This window comes from Schistocerca nitens, chromosome 2 (genome assembly GCF_023898315.1).
Source record: "Schistocerca nitens isolate TAMUIC-IGC-003100 chromosome 2, iqSchNite1.1, whole genome shotgun sequence".
In the NCBI taxonomy this organism is placed as follows: Eukaryota; Metazoa; Arthropoda; class Insecta; order Orthoptera; family Acrididae; genus Schistocerca; species Schistocerca nitens.
In genome coordinates, this window is record NC_064615.1 from 877,343,761 (window position 1) to 877,357,952 (window position 14,192).

Here is a 14,192-nt window from a genome sequence, read left to right on the forward strand (position 1 = left end):
CCAGTTCAACTCTTCGAAGGCGTAGTTGTTGTGACAGTTCCAACATTTTCTTTTCATGAAGCTGCTATTTCTGTTTTCTTAATTTCACAACTTTTACACGTATCAGAATGTGGTGGACAGAATGAAAGATTGAAGTCTGAAGCAAATATCTGACGGCAAAAAATAATCCTTCACTGGGGTGTAATCTCGTTCTTTACACCGATCCAAATACAAACGATGCATTTTGGCAATGTTCAGTTTGGGATTAAGGTATCCACGATTTGTACTGTCCTTTCTGGAATAGTGTGAGTGGTACCTTGAGAATGATCCTATGTGTTCTTTAACTTGAAGTTTGACTTCTGCAGGAGTTTTGATTATAGGTTCACATTTACCACTATTATCTGAAGCAACTTCTCCTTTTTGTTTGTAAGAAGTAACTGCACGATCTAGTGAACCAGACGAAATTTGAGAGGTGTTTTGGAAAGAAATTTTTCACATATTAACATTAGTATCATCCTGTTTCTTTAAGGTGTATCTACGAGTGAATGTACGATGTGATTCGGTTGTACTATATGACCACTTCTTCACTGTGTGTTGCACCATTCAACTGATAAAACTTTTTTCAACTAATTCATCTCCATTGCCAAAGGAATAGAACCTTTCAAAATTGCACTGTCTCTCTTCTGCGGGAACATTAACCTCACAGTTTTTAGGACAATTGCAATAATAGAAACGAAACTTCTTGTACTTGCCAGTAACACGTCCACCTTCTTTACATTTCGTTTCCACAAATCAGAATTCATTGTTCTCTTGCTACGTGTTTTTGAATGGAAGGAGGGTCATTTTTAACATCAATAAAGTTTCCCCTCGCATCCAGATCAGCAATTTCATCCCATTCAGCGACAGTAACTGTTGTTTTAGTTGGGGTCCTTGACATTTGTCTGTCATTTCCAGGATATGTGAGAACAGGGTTAGATCTTTTACTTTGTGGATCATTTATAGGTGCTGACTCAGCAGATGCTTGTAATTTTGCTGTTGCAGCACTGGTTTGTCTTTTCACACTTATCTTTTTAAGCTTCCTTTTGGGAGTTTCATAATCAGAGTCACCTTCGCATGAAGAAGCGTTTGGAGCACATTCTTGATCAGAACCAGAATCACTCAGATTTTCTGCACTAAATGAATCCATAGTGGGTTACCCCAATTTTACACTCAGTTAATTACAGAATAGTTGTCTTCAAGTTACATCACTAATGTTTTACTCATGAATGGCACCTGAAAGAAGTACAAAAATTATAGGGTATAAAAATGTAATGAAGTAACAACAAACACAAAAACATAAAAAATAGTATTTGTGGGTTACACCGTTTGTGCACCAAATCCATCAATTGAAACTCGGCAATCATGGTGTCCCCCATTTAACCAGTAAGCAGCCGTATCAGTGGATTCCAGAGTTTCTCATACTATTTCTGCGCGTTGTGTCTGAACTCAAGGAAAATATCAGAATGCACTTTTTCCCTTCTAGGGGAGAAAATTGGGTGTATTCTTGCGATCTGATGCATTTGGACCCAAATATGAATCATGGAAGAAAAAATGTAGCGTATCATATTTTCTTGTTCTTCATTGTCTACTGGAAACACATTCCATGTCAGACGTAATGTAGTCTCAGTAAGACACCACAATTCTAGCATGTGCACGAATGTAAAGTACAAAGTTGTGCTAGAGGGGGTGGGGGAGGGGTGGGGGCAGAGAGGGAGAGAGAGAGTCATGCTATGTCTTCCTAGTACTTGGGATGATTTTCAGCCGTGTAGTCTACAACCAACATTTGCTGCTAAGGGAAGAGTGTATTGTCCGTAGACTGTACAACAGACTCTGCGCTTTAGGGTGTTAAAGCAGTTTTGAATGTTGTGACGTACTATAATTTTACTTATACACTGTAATGAAGTTATTTATGTTCATCTCCCTACAACGCCACCCACCAGTACTTCTGACTGAAATTCATTGGGTTGCCAGCTTCACCATAAAAGGTTCACTTCGTGAGAATAGGGTAATTTTCTAAAGCCGAAGTATCAAACCCCTCTGACTGTCTCGAACACTGTCATAGGATCGACGAACTGCAGCGCATTAGAATAACAACTCTTCTGTTTAATTATCTCAGTGTTTTTCTTTGGCTTTGTGCTCTGCCTTCACTGGGGTCGGCGTGTTATTTATCGTATTTCGTTGTGATAGAGTGTGACCATATGCCCTTCCTATCGCCACAATCCCCTCCCTCCTCCCGCCCTCCCCCTACCAGACGGAATATGTGTACCGAAACTGTACGCGTCTAGTGTTATCTAACATGAAAGTGTGTGGACGTTTTGTAAATGTTTACGAATTGTGCAACTGAGGCGGTATTTGGGTACCAGCCCGGTGTTCATCTAGTCGAATGTGAGAAACCACCTAAAAAACACATCCAGGCTGGTCGACACATCGGCCCTCATGGTTAATCCGCCAGCGCATCCCCGAATCCCCGAGACTGTGTGCTAACGCGGGCCGCTATCTGTGCGAATTCTTCCGTTTACTTACATCTGTCAGATTCAAAGATTACGGAGAACACTGTAAATACAGCATCAACACAAAATACTTGTTAAAACGTTAAGTGGAAAAGACTAGCTGCTAAGAGGGACATGCAGATGTAATTTAATAGTGAAAGCTTCTTCATTTACCTTCGGTAATTACTGCCTCCCTATTGGAAAAGTAAGGTTTAGATTAACCTTGGTGACACCCTTGAGGACTTAGATTTGCCGCCCAGGGTCCAGTGTACTAGCCTAGGAGACGTACCTGCGGCGTTCATCCTCCAAGTCAGCTCTGTTATAGCAGGAAGCATTCGGCACACGATCACAGCGGTCTCGCTTTTGCACATCGATGGATGTGGCGGTCTGCCGACGCCCCCTACAGTTGTTTAAATATACACGTTAAAAAAAAAAGTTTTCAATCACCTCGATTCCGAGAGTTCCGGAACATGTACAGAAAATTGGAACAGAGATCAACATAAACATCATTTCCGTCCTTTTTACTGCTCATGAAAACCACACATTGCATGTTGTATCACCATACAGCGAGACCTTCGGAGGAGGTGGTCAAGGTTGCTGCACACACCGGTATTATACCCAGTAGCACGTCCTCTTGCATTGAAGCATGCCTAAATTCTTCGTGGCATACTATCCACAAGTCCACCAAGGCAATGTTGGTTCAGATTTTCCAACTCCTCAACGGCGATTAGGCGTAGATCCCTCAGAGTTGTTGATGGGTCACGTCGTCCATAAACAGCCCTTTTCAGAATGAGATTTTCACTCTGCAGCGGAGTGTGCGCTGATATGAAACTTCCTGGCAGATTAAAACTGTGTGCCCGACCGAGACTCGAACTCGGGACCTTTGCCGTTCGCGGGCAAGTGCTCTACCAACTGAGCTACCGAAGCACCACTCACGCCCGGTACTCACAGCTTTACTTCTGCCAGTACCTCGTCTCCTACCTTCCAAACTTTACAGAAGCTCTCCTGCGAGCCTTGCAGAACGAGCACTCCTGAAAGAAAGGATATTGCGGAGACATGGCTTAGCCACAGCCTGGGGGATGTTTCCAGAATGAGATTTTCACTCTGCAGTTTCATATCAGCGCACACTCCGCTGCACAGTGAAAATTTCACTCTCGAAACATCCCCCAGGCTGTGGCTAAGCCATGTCTCCGCAATATCCTTTCTTTCAGGAGTGCTAGTTCTGCAAGGCTCGCAGGAGAGCTTCTGTAAAGTTTGGAAGGTAGGAGACGAGGTACTGGCAGAAGTAAAGCTGTGAGTACCGGGCGTGAGTCGTGCTTCGGTAGCTCAGATAGTAGAGCACTTGCCCGCGAAAGGCAAAGGTCCCGAGTTCGAGTCTCGGTCGGGCACACAGTTTTAATCTGCCAGGAAGTTTCATATCAGACCTTTTCAATCTATCCCAGGCATGTTCGATAGGGTTAATGTCTGGAGAACATACTGACCACTCTAGTCGATGTCGTTATCCTGATGTGGTTCCACTATCGGTCGGAGGATGGCATTCATGTATCGTACAGTCATTATGGCGCCTTCCATGACTACCAGCGGCGTACGTCGGCCCCACATAAGGTCATCCCAAAACAGCAGGGAACCTCGACCTTTCTGCACTCGTTGGACAGTGTGTCTAAGGCGTTCAGCCTGAACGGGTTGCCTCCAAACACGTCTACAACGATTGTCTGGTTGAAGGCATATGCGACATCATCGGTGAAGAGAACGTGACGCCAATCCTGAGCGGTGAATTCGGCATGTTGTTGGGCTCATTTGTAACGCTCTGCATAGTGACGTGGTTGCAAAGATGAACCTATGCATTGGACGTCGGGAGTGAAGTTGCGCATCATGCAGCCTATTGGGCACAGTTTGAGTCATAACACGACGTCCTGTAGCTGCACGAAAAGCATTGTTCAACATGGTGTAGTTGTAGTCAGGGTTCCTCCGAGCCATAATCCGTAGGTAGCGGTCAACCACTGCAGTAGTAGCCCTTGGGAGGCCTGAGCGAGGCATATCATGGACAGTTTGTGTCTCTCTGTACCTCCTCCATGTCCGAACAACATCGCTTTGGTTCACTCCGAGACGCTTGGACACTTCCCTTGTTGAGAGCCCTTCCTGGCACAAAGTAACAGTGCAGTCGCGATCGAACCGCGGTATTGACCATCTAGGCGTGGTTGAACTACAGACAACACGATCCGCCTGCCAGAGTGGCCGTGCAGTTTTAGGCGCTACAGTCTGGAACCGAGCGACCACTACGGTCGCAGGTTCGAATCCTGCCCTGCCTCGGGCATGGATGTGTGTGATGTCCTTAGGTTAGTTAGATTTAATTAGTTCTAAGTTCTAGGCGACTGATGACCTCAGAAGTTAAGTAGCATAGTAACACGATCCGTGTACCTCCTTCCTGTTGGAATGACTGGAACTGATCGGCTGTCAGACCCCCTCCGTCTAATAGGCGCTGCTCATGCATGGTTGTTTACATCTTTGGGTGGGTTTAGTGACATCTCTGAACAGTCAAAGGGACTGTGTCTGTGATACAATATCCATAGTCTATCTTCAGGGTTTCTGGGAACTGGGGTGATGCAAAACTTTTTTTGATATATGTTTATAAACCGGCCGTTGTGGCCGAGCGGTTCTAGACGCTTCAGTCTGGAACCGCGCTACAGCTACGGTCGCAGGTTCGACTCCTGCCTCGGGCTTGGATGTGTGTGATGTCCTTAGGTTAGTTAGGTTTAAGAAGTTCTAAGTTCTAGGGGACTGATGACCGCTTATGTTAAGTTCCATAGTGCTCAGAGCCATTTGAACCAGTTTTTGTTTATATAAAAACACGTTCCTATCCGACTTCAAAGATATGACACAACAACTTTGGCTCTGAGGCTGGACATTGCAATAGTCGAAGGGGATAGTGCAGCTATCTCGACACACGGTGTTTGTTTAGCGAAAAACATTGTTGACCGAATCTCTCCCACAACAGACTCGCACACACATTGGTAATGACATTTTCTGTAAAGGTAGGTGCTAGTACAGTCAGTTCTAGATTGTATGACAAACAGAAACCATAGACATCTTTCTAGCATCGTAACATTAATGTATTGTCCAGACGAAAGTATAGTGATATGACGGTAGATTCACTATTATAGGTAAAATTTTGCATCAGTTAAACACGAATTTGGCCGATCTGGCTTGGGTGTGTGCTGAATGGGTGAAAGATGTTTGTGTTGCGAGCTGTGCGCTGTGTTCTTGCTTCTTCCATCGATACTGGTCAACGTATAATCGTGGCAGATGTGAGATAGCGTTAATATTTGCTCCTGCCGATCTCGATGTTTTTGCCCTTCTATTTAGTATCTAATGGTTCTGAATAACTTCTCGCAAAAAGAACGCTTGCATACCTTCGTGGGGAATAGTGCCTCAGCCTTGTTACCCTGTTTCTCCAAAGTACTGTCAGACCAGTTACAACGACGTCCTTGTGAAATGGGTCATTCGTTCATCAGGTTACGCTGAATACTATATGGCTACACTAACATACAGGGGATTTATGGGGAAAAAGAAGAACACAGATGCCATACACAAGCATCATTCATTTCTGCAGATAGCTGGATGTATATACGCTCTCAAATAAGATCGAAATTCTATGCCTCCACCAAGTGTTGTAAACTCATACATAGATCCGCGTATTAACGTTCAACTCATACCGAAATATTGAGCTACATCTTCTTCCATGGAACTCGGAGTTTGCCACGAAAGTTCGTCTGTGTGTGAGTGCGTGTGTGTGTGTATGTGTGTGTGTGTGTGTGTGTGTGTGTGTGTGTGGTTGGAGCTTACGGGCGCTCAGCGGCCACAGGCTGTCAGCGCCCTTACGCACATTGAAACAAACGAATGTGAAAATATCCGGTAAACTGGTCCACGAAAGCTACAAACGTAAAGCTGCCTGCTCAGTCTCTGGTCGAGTGAGTATTGTGTACCGCTGCACCTTGAATTCTTAAAGGTCTGTTGCCGTATGTGAAAAGATTCCGTTTCGATAAAAATTTTCATTGTTCACGGAAATTCACCAACACTGATTTTGTGATCACCTAGTATCACTGGTGGTGTTGTTTGAGTATTCTGAGCAAACACCGGTCTCTGGGGGTTGATATTACTTTCGTGCCAGAAAGACGTGGGTTCCCAAACATCGCTGCTTGGTTGAATTCACGATGAGAGAACGTTTTAAGGCTAAGAGCAAAGGTAGCTGAACTGAACTGTTTGAGAAGCTCAGTAATATGCTTTTTCCATTTCAAGTTTTCAATAACATGTATGTATGTTCAACAACAATTTAGAGCAATCACTCTATTTACTGAGTCCTGCTCATGTGCTACATCAATTCTTGGTTCGAGTATATTTGTTGTACAGAACAGAATGTGGTGTGTTTTTCAAAAAATAGGGAGAGTCCATTTTCAGAGGACCACTGCATAATTCTTTGGAAAATATCATTTTCCAAATCTTCTGTTGCTTTCTCTCTGATGGGATTTATTATAATACTAGTAGCGTCTGCAAAAATTACAAATTTTGCTTATTGAATGTTTAGCGAAAGGTGATTCACATTTATAAGGAATAGGAGTGGACCAAAAATTGATCCCTCTGGGACTCTATTTGTGATTTTTTTCCCATTCACTAAAATTTATGCCTTCCGAAGTTACCTGAATTATTCAGCATAACTTCTTGCATTCTGTTTGTTAAGCATGATTAAAACCATTTGTGAGTAAAGCCATCTCTTCCAAAAGCTTTAGTTTCTCTAAGAGAGTATCATGATCTACAGAATCAAGCGACTTGGAAAGATAAAAAAAAACAACTGGTGATATATTAATATTTGAGGCTTGTATTGTTTGATGAGAGGGCGTACAAATGGCATTCACGACAGTGCAGCCCTTCTGGAGTCCGAACTGTGGTATGTGTTTTGTTTCCACTTACGTGAGCGACTGCTCTTGACTACATTACTTTCTCGAATAGTTTGCAAAAAGATGTCAGTAAGGACACAGGACGATAATTATTTAAGTCTGTTGCTTAATAACTGCATAATTTAACAAGTCTGGAACAATTCTATGTACCATTGATGCATTGCATATGTCACTTACTAAATTAAAACAACTTTTCAGAATTGTGTTTGAAATTCCATCAATCCCAGATGAGCTTTTGTTTCTTAGAGTTTTTATAACTGCATTCATGTCAGTGAAGGTTGTTGTTGCTACTTCCAGTTGCTTTAAGTTTTGTACGATGACTTTTTTAATATATTCTCTTTCTTCCTCAAGTGAACCATTTAATTCTACATTTGCTGCTACGTTTCGAAAGTTATTGTTAAAATTGTGAGTTATTAGTCACAACATTGTCATTCAGTTTAACTTTTATGGAATTTTGTAGACTGACTAGCTGTACTGTCTCGCGTTTGACAACTTTCCATATAGTTTTAATATTGCTATCGGCGTTATTTAATTCTGTCAGAACACGCATAATTCTGAACATTTTAATGACCCAACCATAAAATCCTACAGTATTTTTGTAATATCCGTTATGTCAGCTCTTCACTTACTCTGTCCTTGTTACCGGGACATTGGCTTGAAGAACATTCTGGGCAGTTCCAGCGAATGTTTTGGCCACCCAGATCACCTGACTGTGATTGCATCCGGCTTTTAGGGACCTAATCGATAGGTCAGTTCGTGCATAAAATCGTATAAGTGCAATTCCGTAATTATAGACGGATGCAGACCCAGCATGGCTCAATATTTCTGCAGGGGACTTACCCGACTTGTTGAGTCCACGTCACGTCGAGTTGCTGCACTACGACAGGATAAAGGAGGTCCGACACGACATTAGGAGGTGTCCCATGACCTTTGTCACATCACTGTATAATGGGTGGTCAAAATGCTTCCGTTCGAAGGCTGTAGAGCTCAGAATCAGTACGCCAATCAGGCAAAATCGCGTCAATATTGAGACATCGTCCCACGCTGAAGATGCCCATTTGAGTGGCGTGGTGCGTGAAGAAGTCAGTAAATGCCTGCTGCAAATCCTCGCCCTACAACAATCGTCAACCCTTCAAGGTCTTTTTTTATGGTCGTGATAATCGCATCGAAAGAGATCAGGACTACAGTGGCGGGGGTTCGAGTCTCTCCCACTTGTCCGCAATGGATGAGGCTGTCCCCCCAGATCAATTACGGTGTGTCGAACCACAGAGCTGCTTTATAAATTGTTGTAACTTAAACATCTTATCTGGGAGGACATTTACTGTAAGTACAGGAAATGACACTGTCTAACAAAAATTAATGAATAATGGTTTACCATCCTCGCTCCTTACTTGTGTAGTTTATATTTCACGTCTACAGCTTTGCTTACGCCGTTTTACAATAGATAGCAGTAGCAGCAAGTGCTGTTGCAGGTGGTATATTGCGTCATATAATAGTCTCACGTATTTGTAAACATAACGCCATCAGCCAATTCATCATTGCATCACAAAGTTATTCTCTATTGACTGTGTTAGCCTACGAGCCCAGTACTTGTCATTTTGCGCGAAGTTTTAATTTTCTTCTTTAACATGAAAAAATCTGTTCATAAAATGCTGGGCGAGACCTGTGGTGAGGTAACTACTAATGAAAGAGAATGCAGAGAAGCTTTTCAATGCTTCAAGAACGATATCTTGACTTCGAACACCGGCGTGAAAGACAGTATGTTTTCTAAGCTGCTGCAACTGGTGGAAACAATTATAGGAGATCGTTATCGTAAGTAATTGATGAGTTTGAGCCGACTACTGAAAGACGAACGGCCGCAGTACTGCGACAGACATGAAAAGGCGATTCTGCAGCACGATAATGCTCGACCCCATCTCACAAAACCTGGCGAAACATACATGGAAACACTGAAGTCAGAAGTACTACCCCACTTGCCATATTCTTCAGAGATTTCTCCCTTTGGGTACCACCTTTTCCGACAAATGGCACCCTCCGGTCAAATGAATAAGTGCAAAATTGGATCAATTCGTGGATCTCCTCAGAAGACGACGCATGTCTTCCACCATGGGCGATTCGTATGTTGCCCAAAAGATGGGAGAACGTAGTGGCCAACTATCGCCCGTGGTCTACATCGCCAATATTTTGTAAGTTTGGCAAAATAAAGCCTCGAACTTCGAGAAAACACAGCGGAAGCAAATTTGTGTACCTAACATCTCTGATACTCCTCGAACACAGTCCAGAAAATTTGGCTATACGGATGACTGGGCAATAGCAACCCAAAGCAAAACATTCGAAACAACTGCAAAAAAATTATCTTCTGAACTAGACATCTTAAGTCAATATTTAAATAAATGGAGGGTGCAACCTAACTCAAATAAAACAGAAGTTGCGCGTTTTCAGCTGTCCAATGTATTGACACAAGGAGCTCCTTGATGTCTAGCTTCATGGAGACAAACTGCGACATAACATGTATCCAAAGTACCTTGGGATCAGGTTAGGCGGAAACATTCCTCTAAGGAACACTCGACACGAACATTTAACAAGCTTAAATGAAGAAATAACATTCTCCATAAACTCCGTGGCACTAGCTGGGAATCGTCAGAAGACACTTTTCGCAAATGAGCACTCGGAGTGGTATACTCAACATCATAGCACTCAGCATCTTTCTGGCTAAATATTCCATACGTGAAAAAGGTAAATTTATAACTCAACGAAGTCATGATCATTGTTAGTGCGTCACTACGATCTGTTCCCCTACACTGGTTATGTATCTTGAGTCACAATCCACCTCCTGATATTAGACAGAAGCCTGTGCTGCTACGTGAATACCAGAAGATTGTTAATAACCCCGACCTTCCAATACTGAACAATTTTTTGCCTGTGGAGCGAAAAAACTTAAGATCAATACATTTCTCTCTTATTGAAGTCAAGATTCGTACTGAAAATAAATTCAGTGCCATCGACGAATGGAAACGCCGTTGCCAACAAAACATTCCGCCACAATACCTGAAACTGCCTAGGGCAATTTGGACTACCCTGAAACGCATCCGAATGAGCCATGGAAGAAGTGCAACCACTCTCCATAGGTGGGTCAAATCTTCATCTCCATCTTGTGACTATTGTGTGGAATGACAGAGAGTTACTCATGTACTAACACGTCCCACACGTGCCTAAAAGCGTTCTTTCGAACAATTCCTGACAATGACACATTAAAAAAAAAAAAGGAAAGGATGGAGGGCAGTAGACAGTGGATTCAGTTAGTAACATTTTTTGCAGTTTCAAGTAGAATCATTCCGACATGAATCATTCATCATATTCCAAAGAAATGCTTCAAAATTCACAACAACGTGGTAGGTGGGAAGTTTAGAGTTTAACGCCCCAGAGACAACGCGGTCATTGCAGATGCGGCAGGAAGGATGGGGAAGTAAACCGGGCACTTCCTTTTAAAGGAACCATCCCGGCATTGAAATTAAGCAGTTTAGGGAGCTCTGGATAAATCTAAATCGGGATGACTAGACGGTGATTTGAACCACCAGAGACCACGAACAAAGCTGTGCAGTACTGTGTGGCGTCATTAAAATCTGAATTCCTGCTTGAACGGTAAGACCTGCCTCATCGACCATATCGATCAAAGATCTTCACTGGTGAAAAGCATGCTAGCTTAATGTTACAGGCTGTGAAAGAAATTTTTTGGTTGAGCCCTACCAAAAACAATTTAACAGTCTGTGTGACTCCACAACGTCCACAACGTCCACAACGTCCACAACGATAACGATGTGCATTTCGTGCCACACACAGAAAGTCTTGCGTGCTACGAACTATTTCCTGATATATGACTATTACAATTGTCAGTTTTTGCTAGCTGGGACGCCTCGCGGTAGCGATATAACTACGATCAGAATACTACATCAAGTGTTGCTACGTCACGATACACCCGCTAGCATTCTGCTATTCTTCTGATCTATCACACTCTAACATATTTATTACGGTCCTTACAGTCACCAGGAAAGTGACTTCGCTTGACGACATCTGTAACTTCATATAAATGGGTTTCTACTGGCGTGAAGTCAAAAAAGTATCGTAGTACTTGAATGGAGACTACATGAATCTTGTACTTGTTGACTGTTTCATGGCATGAATAGACTCACTTACGGTTAACCGAATTTCGTTCACACAAATTGCAAGTCGCCACTGGGCTATGACTAAAAGGAAGCTGTATCTATGATCTGAATAGAGTGAACGCTTTCGATATGCAGGTCGCCCCCTCCTACCTAGATGTACTATGACAAACGTGCGCAACGGATACAGCTGAGAAATTACTGTCTCTAACAAAGGAGTCATGGTCGAGGCCCTTGCCAAAAATAACAATAATCTAAGGAATTACGTTGATCATCTACCGGCCAGAATTAAAGGTGGGTGCAATTTGACCAACATTTACTGATATACAGTTCAAGAGGAAAACGAAAATACTGTTTGCACAAAATGTCAACTTCTACAAACCAGAAATTAAGAGACAAATTGGATAAAAGAACCCGTAAAACATTGAAATAAAATAAACCAGCACTAAGTGGCAAAGTCCATGGGAAGAGTAAGGGAAGCAACCAATACTAGCTCACATTCCACCAGAAGGAACTAAACACACGATTGGGAGATGGACATGAGCTCTGCATCAGTCATAGTGGGGAAAAGGAGAATCCATGCAGGAGCCCCAAATACTTCAGTCCCGAGCTTTAGCGCATAACGTAATTTGTGATCAGATCCCCTCAAGTTTAGAACAAACACGCCTATCTCTGACTAATAACCCGAAACCGTACGTTCAGTGTGAGCTCATCATTGTGCTATTCTACGATAGAATGGACTTCACCCTAAGTAGCTGCAGAGGCTGAAGATGACGTCACGGTTGCAACCGAAGTGCCTCAGAAGTCGTATCAAAGAGAAAAATGCCTGCTACGGAATGACGAAGAGTGACGTTCAGCTGAGACCACTGTGGAAAAGAGAACGTCTCACAGCAGAATCCAGACACGCCTCAGACCTCCATGTTGAGGAGCTTCCAAAAACTATTTATCAGCCAATCATCAAGATTGTTATACAAGCTCCCAATGGGGTTGCTGCATAGCAACCCTGCCCTCTCTTTCCCAGTAAGGTTGTTAATCCGTCAGCCATAATATAATTTTGACAAGTTTAAACGAAATGTTAACAATTTGGAAAAGACTCCCACCCATTATTCTGGACTATGTTCAATGTGAGTAAACTCAAGCTTCAGTAGCTTGGAGAAAGGCTGGCCTGACTTGCACTCTGTCTGTTATTCTAGGCTCCGACCAATCGCAGTTTTTTGCGGTCTGGACGGCAGGAAATGGTTCTACAACCTACATGTTCTGGCACCAGAAAGGTGCGACGGCACTTCATCATAAAACGGGCCGAACACCCGCAACTTTTACTCTTCTGCTGTCTGTTGAGTTGGCCATCTACTGTCTAGTCATTTACGACTGGCATATGGTCCATTGCTAGCAGATGTTACAGGGGACAGTGTGGGCGAATAGGATGGACCATGAAGAAATGTATAGGTCCTCTGTAGCTCTGAATGATTCTTTTATTCCATTCTTCCATGGTCATTTGTATGCACAATCCTCCAGACGTCTGCCTGGATCCTTGAAAAGCATCTCCCTACATCACATCAGCAGTGTAGAGATCACAAAGTGTGTGCACCAGGCTGTCTGACCGCTCTTCCTTGGCTGAGGGGAAGGTGGAGCTACCTTCCACGATGGCAATCCCTTTAGAATGTGTGACAGACGGCTCTCAGGGGAGATGTCCTATCTGGTCTACAAGACATACTGACCCTGCAAAAGCTTACTGAGTCCCAGCTGACCTAGCAGCCTAAAGCCACTGGTTTACAGACCGATGAGTCGGCCAAGCGCCCCCCCCCACCCCCCCACCCCCCACCACCGCCCCAGCTGAGTGCGTTACCGACCCATCTGACTATGTATAGATACAATGCAGTTGTGCTGCTGCTGTTGTTGTTCTATCTTTAGGGCGCTCAATATAACGGTCATCAGCGCCCGAGCATTGACTGTATGAGACGGATGGGGATAGAGCACACAAAATGAGGACAGCATAAAACACAAAGTAAGACCACGCTACCATGTACTCTTTCTTACACGACTCCTCTGAACGGTACAATGTAGCAATCGAGTGAAGGCAGACCATTAAAAACAATGATATCAGATCTGGACAGCCACTAAGAGCCAAGTCCAGAAAAGAAGATTGGCAGACCACGAGAATAACAACTGGATGAGCCAATCGTTCTCTAACACACTAAAAGCTTCGACCTAAGGGCTGAGGTAGAAGGGAAGACAAAACACAGAATCGTAAAACACTTGCCACATTCATCTCATTATCACCTATAACTGATGGTAGGTCAGTCGATCAACCAGCTTATAGTCTCTCGTCATCACACAAAGTACAGTCGGTTAAAATGTGGCGAACTGAAATCAGCACACAACATGCATTGCGAACAGGCTGTTCTTCACATCTGAGGACGCCATGGGTCAGTGGGCTGTGTCCGAGGTCGCATTAAATGGACTTCATCTATTCTAACTGACCAAAAGGAGGTGCGCCATGGCCTCACAGTCTCTTTTATCGATCGAAACATTTTCCGTCACGCCCAACCGCTCTTTCTCCCAAAGATGCATGA